Source organism: Puma concolor, chromosome B4 (assembly GCF_028749965.1).
Source record: "Puma concolor isolate L17-30 chromosome B4, mPumCon1.1.hap2, whole genome shotgun sequence".
Lineage (NCBI taxonomy): Eukaryota > Metazoa > Chordata > Mammalia > Carnivora > Felidae > Puma > Puma concolor.
Window position 1 is genome coordinate 137692690 of NC_141673.1, and position 13767 is coordinate 137706456.

Sequence of the window (13767 nt, forward strand, 5' to 3'; positions counted from 1 at the left end):
ACTGGCATTCTTACCACCAGTGCACAAGGATTCCTTTTTCTCCACATTCTTGCCAACACTTGTTGTTTCTTGTGGGTTTTTTTTCTATTAGCCATTCTTTTTTAAGTTTATTTGGTTTGACAGAGATGGAGACAGTGCGAGTGGGGGAGGGGCGGAGAGAGAGGGAGAGAGAGAGAATCCCAAGCAGGCTATGGGCTCCCAGAACAGAGCCCTACACAGGGCTCAAACTCACAAAACCACGAGATCATGACCTGAGCCAAAACCAAGAGTCAGACACTTAACCAGCTGAGCCACCCAGGGACCCCTATATCAGCCATTCTGACAAGTGTGCAGTGATATCTCATTGTGGTTTTGATTTGCATTTCCCTGGTGATTAGTGATGCTAGATAATATCCTAGAAACATATAACTTCCAAAAACTAAATCGGAAAGAAACAGAAAATTTGAACAGACTGAATTCCAGCAATTAAATTGAAGTAGAAATCAAACAACCCCCAACAAACAAAAGTCCAAAACCAGATGGCTTCACAAGAGAATTCTACCAAACATTTAAATAAGAATTAATACTTATTCTTCTCAAACTATTACAAAAAAATAGAAGAGGAAAGAAAGCTTCCAAATTCATCCTTTGAGGCCAGCATCACCCTGATACCAAAACCAGATAAAGACAAGACAAAAAAGAGAGAAAATTATAGGCCAATATTTCTGATGAGCATAGATGCATAAATTGCAACAAAATATTAGCAAACCAAATACAACAATACATTTTAAAAAATCACTTACCGTGATCAAGTGGGATTTATTCCTGGGTTGCAAGGTGGTTCAATATTTGCAAATCAATCAAGGTAATCACACCACATTAATAAAAGAAAAGATAAGACCCATTTTACACCTAAAGACACCTTCAGATTGAAAGTAAGGGGATGGAGAACCATCTATCATGCTAATGGTCAACAGAAGAAAGCCAGAGTAGCCATACTTATATCAGACAATCTAGACTTTAAAATAAAGACTGTATCAAGATATGCAGAAGGGCATTATATCATAATCAAGGGGTCTATCCACCAGGAAGATCTAACAATTGTAAACATTTATGCGCCAAATGTGGAGTACCCAAATATATAAATCAATTAATCACAAACATAAAGAAACTCATCGACAGTAATACCATAATAGTAGGAGACTTCAACACCCCACTCACAGCAATAGACAGATCATCTAATCAAAATATCAACAAGGAAACAATGGCTTTGAATGACACACTGGACCAGATGGACTTAACAGATATATTCAGAACATTTTATCCTAAAGCAGCAGCATATACATTCTTCTCCAGTGCACATGGAACGTTCTCCAGAATAGACCATATTCTGGGACACAAATCAGCCCTAAGTAAGTACAAAAAGATCGAGATCATACCGTGCATATTTTCAGGCCACAACGCTATGAAACTCAAAATCAACCACAAGAAAAAATTTGGAAAGGTAACAAACACTTGGGAGACTGAAGAATGAATGGGCTAACCAAGAAGTTAAAGAGGAAATTAAAAAGTATATTGAAGTCAATGAAAATAACACCATGACCCCAAACCTCTGGGACGCAGCAAAGGCGGTCATAGGAAGAAAGTATATAGCAATCCAGGCCTTCCTAAAGAAGGAAGAAAGATCTTAGATACACAACCTAACTTTACGCCTTAAGGAGCTGGAAAAAGAACAGCAAAGAAAACCCAAAACTAGCAGAAGACAAGAAATAATAAAGATTAGAGAAGAAATTAATGCTATCAAAACCAAAAAAACAGTAGAACAGATCAATGAAACCAGAAGCTGGTTCTTTGAAAGAATTAACAAAATTGATAAACCACTAGCCAGTTTGATCAAGAAGAAAAAGGAAAGGACCCAAATAAATAAAATCAAGAATGAAAAAGGAGAGATCACAACCAACACAGCAGAAATAAAAACAATAATAAGAGAATAGTATGAGCAATTATATGCCAATAAAATGGGCGATCTGGAAGAAATGGACAAATTCCTAGAAACATATACACTACCAAAATGGAAACAGGAAGAAATAGAAAATTTGAACAGACCCATGACCAGTAAGGAAATCGAATTTGTAATAGAAAATCTCACAAAAAACAAGAGTCCAAGGCCAGATGGCTTTCCAGGGGAATTCTACCAAACATTTAAGGAAGAATTAACATCTATTCTCGTAAAGGCGTTCCAAAAAATAGAAATGGAAGGAAAACTTCCAAACTCTTTCTATGAAGCCAGCATTACCTTGATTCCAAAACCAGACAGAGACCCCACTAAAAAGGAGAACTATAGACCAATTTCCCTGATGAACACGGATGCAAAAATCCTCAACAAGATATTAGCCAACCAGATCCAACAATACATTAAAAAAATTATTCACCGCGACCAAGTGGGATTTATACCTGGGATGCAGGGCTGGTTCAATATCCACAAAACAATTAATGTGATTCATCACATCAATAAAAGAAAGGACAAGAACCATATGATCCTGTCAACAGATGCAGAGAAAGCATTTGACAAAATACAGCATCCTTTCTTGATAAAAACTCTCAAGGAGGTAGGGATAGAAGGAGCATACCTCGAGATCATAAAAGCTATATATGAACAACCCAATGCTAATTTCATCCTCAATGGGGAAAAACTGAGAGCTTTCCCCCTAAGGTCAGGAACAAGACAGGGATGTCCACTCCCACCACTGTTATTCAACACACTATTGGAAGTCTTAGCCTCTGCAATCAGAAAACACAAAGAAATAAAAGGCATCCAAATCAGCCAGGAGGAGGTCAAACTTTGACTCTTCGCAGATGACATGATACTCTATATGGAAAACCCAAAAGATTCCACCAAAAAACTTCTAGAATTGATTCATGAATTCAGCAAAATTGCAGGATATAAAATCAATGCACAGAAATCGGTTGCATTCCTATACACCAACAATGAAGTGACAGAAAGAGAAATCAAGGAATCGATCCCACTTACAGTTGCACAAAAAAAACATAAAATACCTAGGACTAAATCTAACCAAAGAGGTGAAAAATCTATACACTGAAAACTATAGAAAGCTTATGAAAGAAATTGAAGAAGACACACAAAATTGGAAAAAGATTCCATGCTCCTGGATACGAAGAACAAATATTGTTAAAATGTCGATACTACCCAAAGCAATCTACATATTCAATGCAATCCTTATCAAAATAACACCAGCATTGTTCACAGAGGTAGAACAAATAATCCTAACATCTGTATGGAACCAGAAAATACCCCAAATAGCCAAAGCAATCTTGAAAAAGAAAACCAAAGCAGGAGGCATCACAATCCCAGACTTCAAGCTATACTACAAAGCTGTAACCATCAAGACAGTATGGTACTGGCCCAAGAACAGACACTCAGATCAATGGAACAGAATAGAGAACCCAGAAATGGACCCACAAACATATGGCCAACTCATCTTTGACAAAGCAGGAAAGAATATGCAATGGAATAAAGACAGTCTCTTCAGCAAGTGGTGCTGGGAAAACTGGACAGCGACGTGCTGAAGAATGAACCTGGGCCACTTTCTTACACCAGACACAAAAATAAACTCAAAATGGATGAAAGACCTCAATGTAAGACAGGAAGCCATCAAAATCCTCAAGGAGAAAGCAGGCAAAAACCTCTTTGATCTCGGCCGCAGCAACTTCTTACTCAACATGTCTCCAGAGGCAAGGGAAACAAAAGCAAAAATGAACCTCATCAAAATAAAAAGCTTCTGCACAGTGAAGGAAACAATCAGCAAAACTAAAAGGCAACCAACAGAATGGGAGAACATATTTGCAAATGACATATCAGATAAAGGGTTAGTATCCAAAATCTATAAAGAACTTATCAAACTAGGGGCGCCCGGGTGGCTCTGTTGGTTAAGTGTCTGACTTTGGCTCACATCATGATCTCACGGTTTGTGAGTTCAAGCCCCGCGTTGGGCTCTGTGCTGTCAGCTCAGAGCCTGGAGCCTGCTTTGGATTCTGTGTCTCCTTCTCTCTTTGCCCCTCCCCCACTTGTGCTCTCTCTGTCTCTCAAAAATAAATAAATGTAAAAAAAAAAAAAGAACTTATCAAACTCAACACCCAAAAAACAAATAATCCAGTGAAGAAAAGGGCAAAAGACATGAATAGACACTTCTCCAAAGAAGACATCCAGATGGCCAACCAACACATGAAAAAATGCTAAACAATACTCATCATCGGGGAAATACAAACCAAAACCACAATGAGATACCACCTTATACCTGTCAGAATGGCTAACATTAACAACTCCGGCAACAACAGATGTTGGTGAGGGTGCAGAGAAAGAGGATCTCTTTTGCGTTGTTGGTGGGAATGCAAGCTGGTGCAGCCACTCTGGAAAACAGTATGGAGGTTCCACAAAAAATTAAAAATAGAACTACCCTATGGCCCAGCAATTACACTACTAGGCAAATATCCATGGCATACAGGTGTGCTGTTTCGGAGGGACTCATGCACCCCCATGTTTATAGCAGCACTATGAACAATAGCCAAAGTATAGAAAGAGCCAAAATGTCCATCCATGGATGAATGGATAAAGAAGATACACACACACACACACACACACACACACACACACACACACACAATGGAGTATTACTCAGCAATCAAAAAGAATGAAATCCTGACATTTGCAACTACGTGGATGGAATTGGAGGGTATTATGCTAAGTGAAATTAGTCAGGAAAGACAAAAATCATATGACTTCATTCATATGAGGACTTTAAGAGACAAAACAGATAAACATGAGGGAAGGGAAACAAAAATGATATAATAACAAGGAGGGGGACAAAACAGAAGAGACTCATAAATATGGAGAACAAACTGAGGGTTACAGGAGGGGTTGTGGGAGGGGGGATGGGCTAAATGGGTAAGGGGCACTAAGGAATCTATTCCTGAAATCACTGTTGCACTATATGCTAACTAATTTGGATGTAAATTTAAAAAAATAAAAAATAAAACAAGTTAAAAATAAAAAAAGAAACAAAGAAACAAAGAACCATACAATCCTTTCAACAGATGCAAAAAAAGCATTTGATAAAGTAACGTCCATTCATGATAACATCCCTCAACAAAGTAGGCTTAGAGGGAATGTACCTCAACATAATAAAGACCACATATGAAAATCCCACAACTAATATCATCCTCAGTGGGGAAAAACTGTGAGCTTTTCCTCTAGGGTCAAGAACAAGATAGTGACACCCACTCTTAACACTTATTCAACACAGTAGTGGAATCCCTAGCCACAACAATCAGACAAGAAAAAGAAATAAAACGCATCCACATCAGTAAGGAACAGGTAAAACTGTCACTATTTGCAGACGATATGATACTATATAGAAAACCCTAACGACTCCACCAAAAGTCTCTCATGCCTCTGAATCCTTCATCACATTATCCCAGCCGCCTTTCCCTTGGTCCAGGGTTTCATCACTTTTTCCCAAGACTGTGCCTACAGCTTTACCACTCTTAATGATTGCCTGAAGATTTTTTCATACCAAACCTGCAGAACCTGAATTTTCAATGACAGAAAAAAGTGAGTCACGTTGGGCAAAGGGGAACAGAATATGCCACCCCAAAATATGCCATGTGGCAGACTGATTGTTTTAGAAATTAAAATCACTTAAGAAACAGCCAGTGCAAGAAGGATACTCTGACCCTTGCCTGTCCTCCCTGGAAGCAGGAAATAAATCTCCCATGTGAAAGGTACTCTCTCTCTACCAGGAGGAAGAGAGACATCCTTTATTAATATAAAATATACATGACATAAAATTTACCATCTTCACTCTCTGACTTTTGATAGTACTCCTAGAGTGACTTTTCTTTTTTTTTTTCAATTTTTTTTTAATGTTTTATTTATTTTTGAGACAGAGAGAGAGCATGAGCAGGGGAGGGGCAGAGAGAGAGGGAGACACAGAATCCGAAGCAGGCTCCAGGCTCTGAGCTGTCAGCACAGAGCCCGATGCGGGGCTCAAACTCACAGACCGTGAGATCATGACCTGAGCCGAAGTCGGACGCTTAACCGACTGAGCCACCCAGGCGCCCCTAGAGTGCCTTTTCCAAAACATAAATTTGATGGTCATTTCCGGCTTGTTTCCAGTTTGGGACCAGGACAAGTAAATCTGCTATGAGCACGTGTTCATGCTAGCTTGTGGGTTCACATGTGTACCTGTTTCTGTTGGAGTGAAAAAACCTAGGAGTGAAATGGCTAGATCATAGAGTAAACATGTCTTTACTAGAGAAATTTTAGTGCACTTACTTTGTAAGAGGCCTCTTCAGACCTTGCCAGGGGGAAATAAGTCCTATTAACATTCTGGAATATTTTTAAAAATCCAAACTCTGAAATGCATTTAGACCCAAGAGTTTTGCATGAGGGGTTTAGAGTTGTAAATAAAATGTAAAGCAAGCACGTACACAGCAATTTGATTTCTTGGAGGTACGTGTGAAATTCCCATTTGTTTTCCAGTCCACCGCCCCATCAGTGCTCATAAGGAATCTATATTTCTTAGTCCTCTCTCTCTTTCTGTTTGGGTTTATTTGTGGCCGTGTTCTTTGTCTGTGTTGGTTTGTAAGTACAAAACCCTAGAAGGAAGAGGTGCTAAGGTTCTTGGGTTGTGGATGACAGTGACTAAGAATGGTCCTCAAAGGCTTCAAGGTTGGTGCTCAAACTTGGATGGGAAGGCCTCACACAGATTCCCATTCAGCAGGTAAGGAGCAGGTTCCATGATTCTGATATGCTCGGCTATGCCCACACTTTGAGAAATACCACTCTTAAGGCAGTTTACAAGTATAACCAATATGGTCATTGTGCTTTGCCCAAGCCTAACATCCCTGATACAGAGTGTGCCTTTCCTAAAGGCAGTGTAGGACACTAAAGCCCATTATTTTAAACTTCGGACACTTTGAATGGAATCCTATTGTAATCAATTGGACCAAATATCAACATTATTATTTACAGTTCATTAAAATGAAATTCTTTTGTTACACAGCAGAGAGGAACACAGTACTCTCTTTGTGTACTGAAAGCCTCCCCAGGTTGGAAAAAAGTGAAGCAGAGGGAATTTTGAAAAAGCCCATTCTTAAAGCATTAAATAGTGATGCCTAGAGATGTTTTCATAACAAACCTGCAGAAACTGAATTTTCAACGACAGAGAAATGAGTGATGTTGGGTGAAGGGGAACAGAATATGCCACCCCAAAATATGCCATACTGATTATTTTATTTTTTTATTTTTTTTTAATGTTTATTTATTTTTGAGACAGAGAGAGACAGAGCATGAACAGGGGAGGGTCAGAGAGAGAGGGAGACACAGAATCCGAAGCAGGCTCCAGGCTCTGAGCAGTCAGCACAGAGCCCGACGCGGGACTTGAACTCATGGATGGTGAGATCATGACCTGAGCCGAAGTCGGATGCTTAACCAACTGAGCCACCCAGGTGCCCCAATACTGATTATTTTAAAGTGACTTAAGAAACAGCCAGGGCAAGAAGGATACTCTGACCCTCTTCTGTCCCCCATGGAAGCAGGAAATAAATCTCCCATGTGAAAGGTACTCTCTCTCTACCAGGAGGAAGAGAGATATCCTTATCACCAGAGATAGGGAATTTAGGGCCAAGAAGGCTATATACACAATTGTTGTTACTTCTTCATCAATTTACTAAGCCCTTTGTCTTGTAAAGCCATCACAAATTTATTTTTTCTTTTTCTAAGGGGTATAAAAACTGTCTGCTTTAATCACTTCTTGGAGACTCAAATTTTTATGGGCTCCTGTATGTATGAAATTAAATTTGTTCTTCTACTGTTAATCTGATTTCTGTCAACTTAATTATTAGCCAGCCGAAGAACCTAGAAGGGAAGAAGGGAAAAAATTTCCTTCCCTACACGGGTCATTGACTTTACGGAAAATTTTGTGAAAAAAAAAGATGCTTTGTTGTGAATCATTTAAAAAACACGCATACAAACAAACAAAAAACCCACTATGCTAAGTGGAAGAATCCAGTCACAAAAGACCACTTATTATATGATTCCATTCTTATGAAATATCCAGCCTAAGCAAATCTAGAGACAGATAGTAGATGAGTGGTTACCTAGGGCTGGAGAATGGGGGAGTGGGGGGATTTCTTTTGAGGTGATGAAAATGTTCTAGAATTAGATTATGGTGGTAGCCGCACAACTCTGTAACTGTACAAAAACCACCGAATCATATATTTTAAAAGGGTGAGTTTTGTGGTATGTGAATTATATCTCAATAATGCTTATTTTTAAAAATCAACTTTTTAAGGAAAAAAAGCTTGTGTTTTAGCTAAGGAATTACAATCTAGCAAATGATAATGAGAATTCATTGTTGGGTCCTAGCACAGGTGATGATTCTTAATTTATGATTTGTAGAAGCGTGACAATATTAGCATTTACCTTCCTGGAGCAGAAATGATATCACTATCAACAGCCATTTGATATGGGGTGATTTTAATATCTAGTAATTTTTTGTGTCTCTTAAGCTGGAAGGTCTTACAACTTGGGGATTCCAGCAAGTCTGCATCTCACTGATAGAGAAAGGTAGGGAAATACTACGGTGGTTCATTCAGACCTGTCATGACAGCTAAGAAAAGCAGGGAGGCAAGCAATAGGGTGCTTTGGCAGACAGCGCCTCAGTGGTGTCGATTATAATGACTGCAGCTCTGTCATTAAGAAGGACTGAAAGGGGCGCCTGGGTGGCGCAGTCGGTTAAGCGTCCGACTTCAGCCAGGTCACGATCTCGCGGTCCGGGAGTTCGAGCCCCGCGTCGGGCTCTGGGCTGATGGCTCGGAGCCTGGAGCCTGTTTCCGATTCTGTGTCTCCCTCTCTCTCTGCCCCTCCCCCGTTCGTGCTCTGTCTCTCTCTGTCCCAAAAATAAATAAACTTTGAAAAAAAAAAAAAAAGTTAAAAAAAAAAAAAAAAAAAGAAGGACTGAAAGATGCATTTCTGGAGAAAAACATTCTCGGGTATTCAGTCACTCTTGTTCTGGCATACTCATCATTAACTGTTGAGAAAATAAGACTATAAAACTTGTCTCCATTCTTGGAAGCAACCCGAGTTTTCTTCCTCCTCCTGGGTTTTCAACTGTAACTTCCTCTTTTCTCAATCGGCTGTTGAGCTAAATTCATTTACTTCAACAGGTTGCCCAGTGTGTTTTCCAGTCGCAATAAAGAGGCACAGATATTGATTATGAGTGTCTGAGTAGGCAGGTGCCCCTGGCACATAATACAACCAGTCCCCAAGCTGCACTCACAACCAGGAAGAGAAATGGTGTTGCTCATTGAAGCTGATACCGGTAAGCTGGCTACTTGTAGGTCTTGCCTGCATTTTCAGATATTTTTAGGTAGATATTTACATATTTTAGTTCTTCCCCCTCTACTCCAGGAAATAAGTGGCAGATTAGAAAAACGTTCAAGCCCCCAAGCCATCAATGGTTTGTCATTTGCCCTGTGAATCAGCAAGCAGACTGTGGAGACACAACACTTCTCTGGATACCAGGCTTCCAAATGTAAGACAGGGAGGCAGATGGGGAAGGCCTAGAGTGTGTCAAAGTCAAAATCACTCAGGTCTTTGCTGAATCCCACCTACCACCAAAGACAAGGAGTACACTGAAAGGCACTTAATGCAAATAAGCTAAGCAGACTTTAACAGTCCTACAGAAATGGCAGTAGCAGCTTCCTTTTCCTGTGTATTCTATGAAGTCACTCCTCCCTGCATGTTAGTATCTGGGGGATACCAGAGCCTACACGGTAGGGATTAAGTGCATATATACAGATGCTGAGACCTTCCCAGCTCTCTCTCTCTCTCTCTCTGACTCTCAGAACTCAGACTCAGGCCTTTACCCCAGACAAGAGATCCATCGACTTTTCTGTGGAATCTGCTCCAGCCAAGAAGACAGGAGAGCAGGACAGCCAAGGGAGTACCCAAACTCAACAATGCAGCTGGATGGCCCTTCTCTAAAGCTCAGCTACCATGCTCCATTCACATGCATAGATCTCTATCAAAGTCGGGGTTGATCTAAGGTCGTCAGAAAACAATCACAGATTATCAGATAGCTGAGGAAAACCTCTAATAAGAAAGACAGAGGCCAAATCAAAAAAAAAAAATAGAAAAAAAGGCAATTTAGAGAAAACAAAGTCTACATATAAAGGGAAAAATAAACTCCCAAAAGAGAAGCTATCACTAACAGCATAAGAGAGTTAAACAAGACACAAGAAAATATGCTATGTAAGAATAACACTTGAAGGACAACAATAGCGAAGAATTCTTGAAAATGAAAAACATGAAAAACAATAGGAGAACTGAAACATAAAGTTGAGGAAATATCCTATACGGGAAGGCAAATAAAGAGATGGATCAAAGGAAATAAAAGACGAGAACATTAGGTCAGTCCGGTGGGTCCAACCCCTGAATACTAGGAAATACAGAAAGCAATAAAGAGAGGAGCAAGAATCACCAGGGAAGTAATTCGAGGAAATTCATCAAAATCAAAGGTAATGCATGTGAAGATTAAAAGATATTACCAAAAATTCAAGAAAACAAAAGAACATCGCCCCAAGAAATACTATCGCACAATTTCAGAACACCAGGAACAAGAGGAAATCCTACAGCCTTCCACGTGGGATGGAGAACAGGTTTCTTCAAAATCCCGGGAATCAGAATGACATCACATCTCTCAATAACACCACCAGGTGATACCAGGTCACAGAGCAATGTCTTCAAAATCCGGATGGAAAAAGTATTCGCAACCCAAGCTAGTATATCCAGACAAAACATCACTCAAGTGTTAGGACGGGGTATAGACATTTTTGGACGTGCAAAAGTTACGGGAAGTAAAAACCAATACCTCCCACGCACAAGTTTCAAAGAAGGTATCAGAGGATCTTCCAACAAGCTGAGAGAATAAGCTGAGAAAGAGGAAATCAGGAAATATAAGAAACAGATAATCCTACAGCAGAGTAAGGAAATCCCGGAGACATTGGTGAAGAGAAATCCCAAGATGACAGCCATCACCCCCACGACAGAGTTCAGGTGGTCAAGGAACAGAACACCTCAGGTCTCTAAATGTCTGACGGGGAGATGTGGTGGAACAATGTGGAGTTTCATGAGTGAGGTGACAGATGCATTAAAAAAATGAAATATCAAGTCTGGTTTAATTTCAGAGAAAACAAAAGTTGTGTCAACAAAGAAAAATACCTAAGGCTTAACATCAGAGGAAGAGTAAATGTGAACTCTGTACTATTTTTTTACGATTTTGCTATATTTCTAAAATCATTTCAAAAGAAAAAGTAATAATGGTACACGTGGCATGGGCAGCTGGGTGGCTCAGTCGGTTGAGCGTCCGACTTCGGCTCAGGTCATGATCTCGCGGTTCGTGAGTTCGAGCCCCGTGTCGGGCTCTGTGATGACAGCTCGGAACCCGGAGCCTGCTTCAGATTCCGTGTCTCCCTCTCTCTCTTCCCCTCCCCTGCTCATGCTCTCTCTCTGTATCTTAATAATAAATAAACTTTTAAATAATAATAACAATAATAATAATAATAATAACAATAGTACATATGGCAGACTGTCTCTAAAATGGGTCCCTGTGTTGTCAGGCTGCTCAGGCTACCAGAACAAAATATCACAGACTGCATGGCTTAAACAATAGGTATTTATTTCTCTCTCACATGTCTAGAGGCCAGAAGTCCAAGACCAAGGTGCCATCAGGGTGGGTTTCTGGGGAGGGCTCTCTTCCTGGCTTGTAGACGGCATCTTCTTTCTGTGTCCTCACAGAGTGGAGAGAGGGAACTCTCCGGTGTCCATTCCTCTTCTTATAAAAGTCCTGGGGCGCCTGGGTGGCTCAGTCGGTTAAGCATCCAACTTTGGCTCAGGTCATGATCTCACGGCTTGTGGGTTCGAGCCCCGCGTCGGGCTCTGTGCTGACAGCTCAGAGCCTGGAGCCTGCTTCCAATTCTGTGTCTCCCTCCCTCTCCCTACCTCTCTCTCCCTCTCCCTCCCTCTCTCTCTCTCTCTCTCTCTCTCTCTCTCTGCCTCTGTCCTGCTCGCACTGTCTCTCTCTCAAAAATAAATAAACATTAAAAAGAATTTTTTTAAGTCCTATCACATTAGAGCCCCACCCTCACAACCTCATTTAACCTTAATTACCTCCCCAAAGACTCCCTCTCCAAATTCAGTCACATGGACGATTAGGGCCTCAACATATGAATGGGTAAGGGGAGAGGACACGTTTAGTCCATAACAGCCCACGATTACCCAGCCTCTAGACAGTCCCACCCTTGTGTGAGCCTGTGGCAGAGTCGACAGGTGTCCCCGTGATCCCCACCTTCTGGTGTTCACGTCCTGTGCGATCCCCTCCACTTGACCGTGGGTGGCACCCGTGTCTTGCTTCTGGCCCAGAGAACACAACAAAGATGACCGAACGAGTGCGATTACATCACGTTAGGATGGCAGCGGCCCGCCCGTCTCGCTGGACTCTCTCTCATCACTGGCTTTAAGGGAGCGAGCAGCCACGCTGGGGAGCCCCGTATGACAAGGACATGTGGGTGTCCCGGAGGAGCTAAGGGTGGCCTTCAGCAGGGAGCCAGCAAGAGACTGAGGCCTTCAGTCCTGCAACCACAAGGCACTGAGTTCTGCCAACAACCTGGATGAGCTGGGAAATGGATCCCTTCCTGGTCAAGCCTCGGAGGCAGCTCTGGCCGACTCCTTCATTGCGGCTTTGAGACCCTCCACAGAGGGCGCAGCGCGGCCACCGCCAGACTCCTGACCCACAAAAACCCGGAGATGATAAATACGTTACAGTTACGCAGCAGTAGACAACACAAACCCTTCCCGCTTCTGTCCTGCTCTCTCTTTCTTTCTCTGAGGGGAGGCACCTACCGCGTCGTGAGCTGCCTTCTAGAAAGGCCCAGGCGGCAAGGAGTTGACGCGTCCTGCTTGCAGCCACGCGAGGCTGTAAACAAATGCCCCTCCCTCCCCGGGGTGAGGTGACCGCAGCCCCAGCCAGCAGCCTTCGTGGTGGCGTGGGAGTGAACCAAAGTCCCCGGTGAGCCACACCTGGGCTGCTGACCACAGACACGGCGAGATGATAACTGTCTGTGGGCTTAAGCAGCTAAGCGGTGAGGTCATCGGTCGTGCAGAAATCGACAACTAGTGCGTTCGACTGCATGGCTCAGCACGTACACAGTCCCGGTCCGCTAAACACGGAACTTAACGTGACCCTGACCAAAGCGTAAGACGCAGGATGGCAAAGCCAGGACCCAGGTGGAAGCTGTGGGGAGCGAGGAGAGCCCCCGCTTCTGCACAGGGAGGCCAGCACGGTGCCAAAGACGAGAAGACAAAGCAGAAATAGGCAGTAAGAGCAGAGAGAGTGACGGCCTCTGAGGAAGGAGGAGAAGGGCCGGTGGAGAGGCTGAGCGCGGGGTCAAGTTCGACTCTTGAAACTTGGTGAACGCGCAACCTGGATAAAAACTAAAGCTTAACGAGATTTCCTCGCCACACGATTCAAATGTGCTTGTTTGTTTCTTTTTGTCTCATCTGAATTCCTTGTTCTGACTTCCACAGAGTGGAAAGATTCGGGCGGCTTTCCTCTGATAAATTTTCCTTTTGTTTTCACCCGTGAGGGTTCGTTCAATCTTTTCTAGTTTTTACCACCTCAAACTTTCTCTCTCTGTATCAAAGCTTCT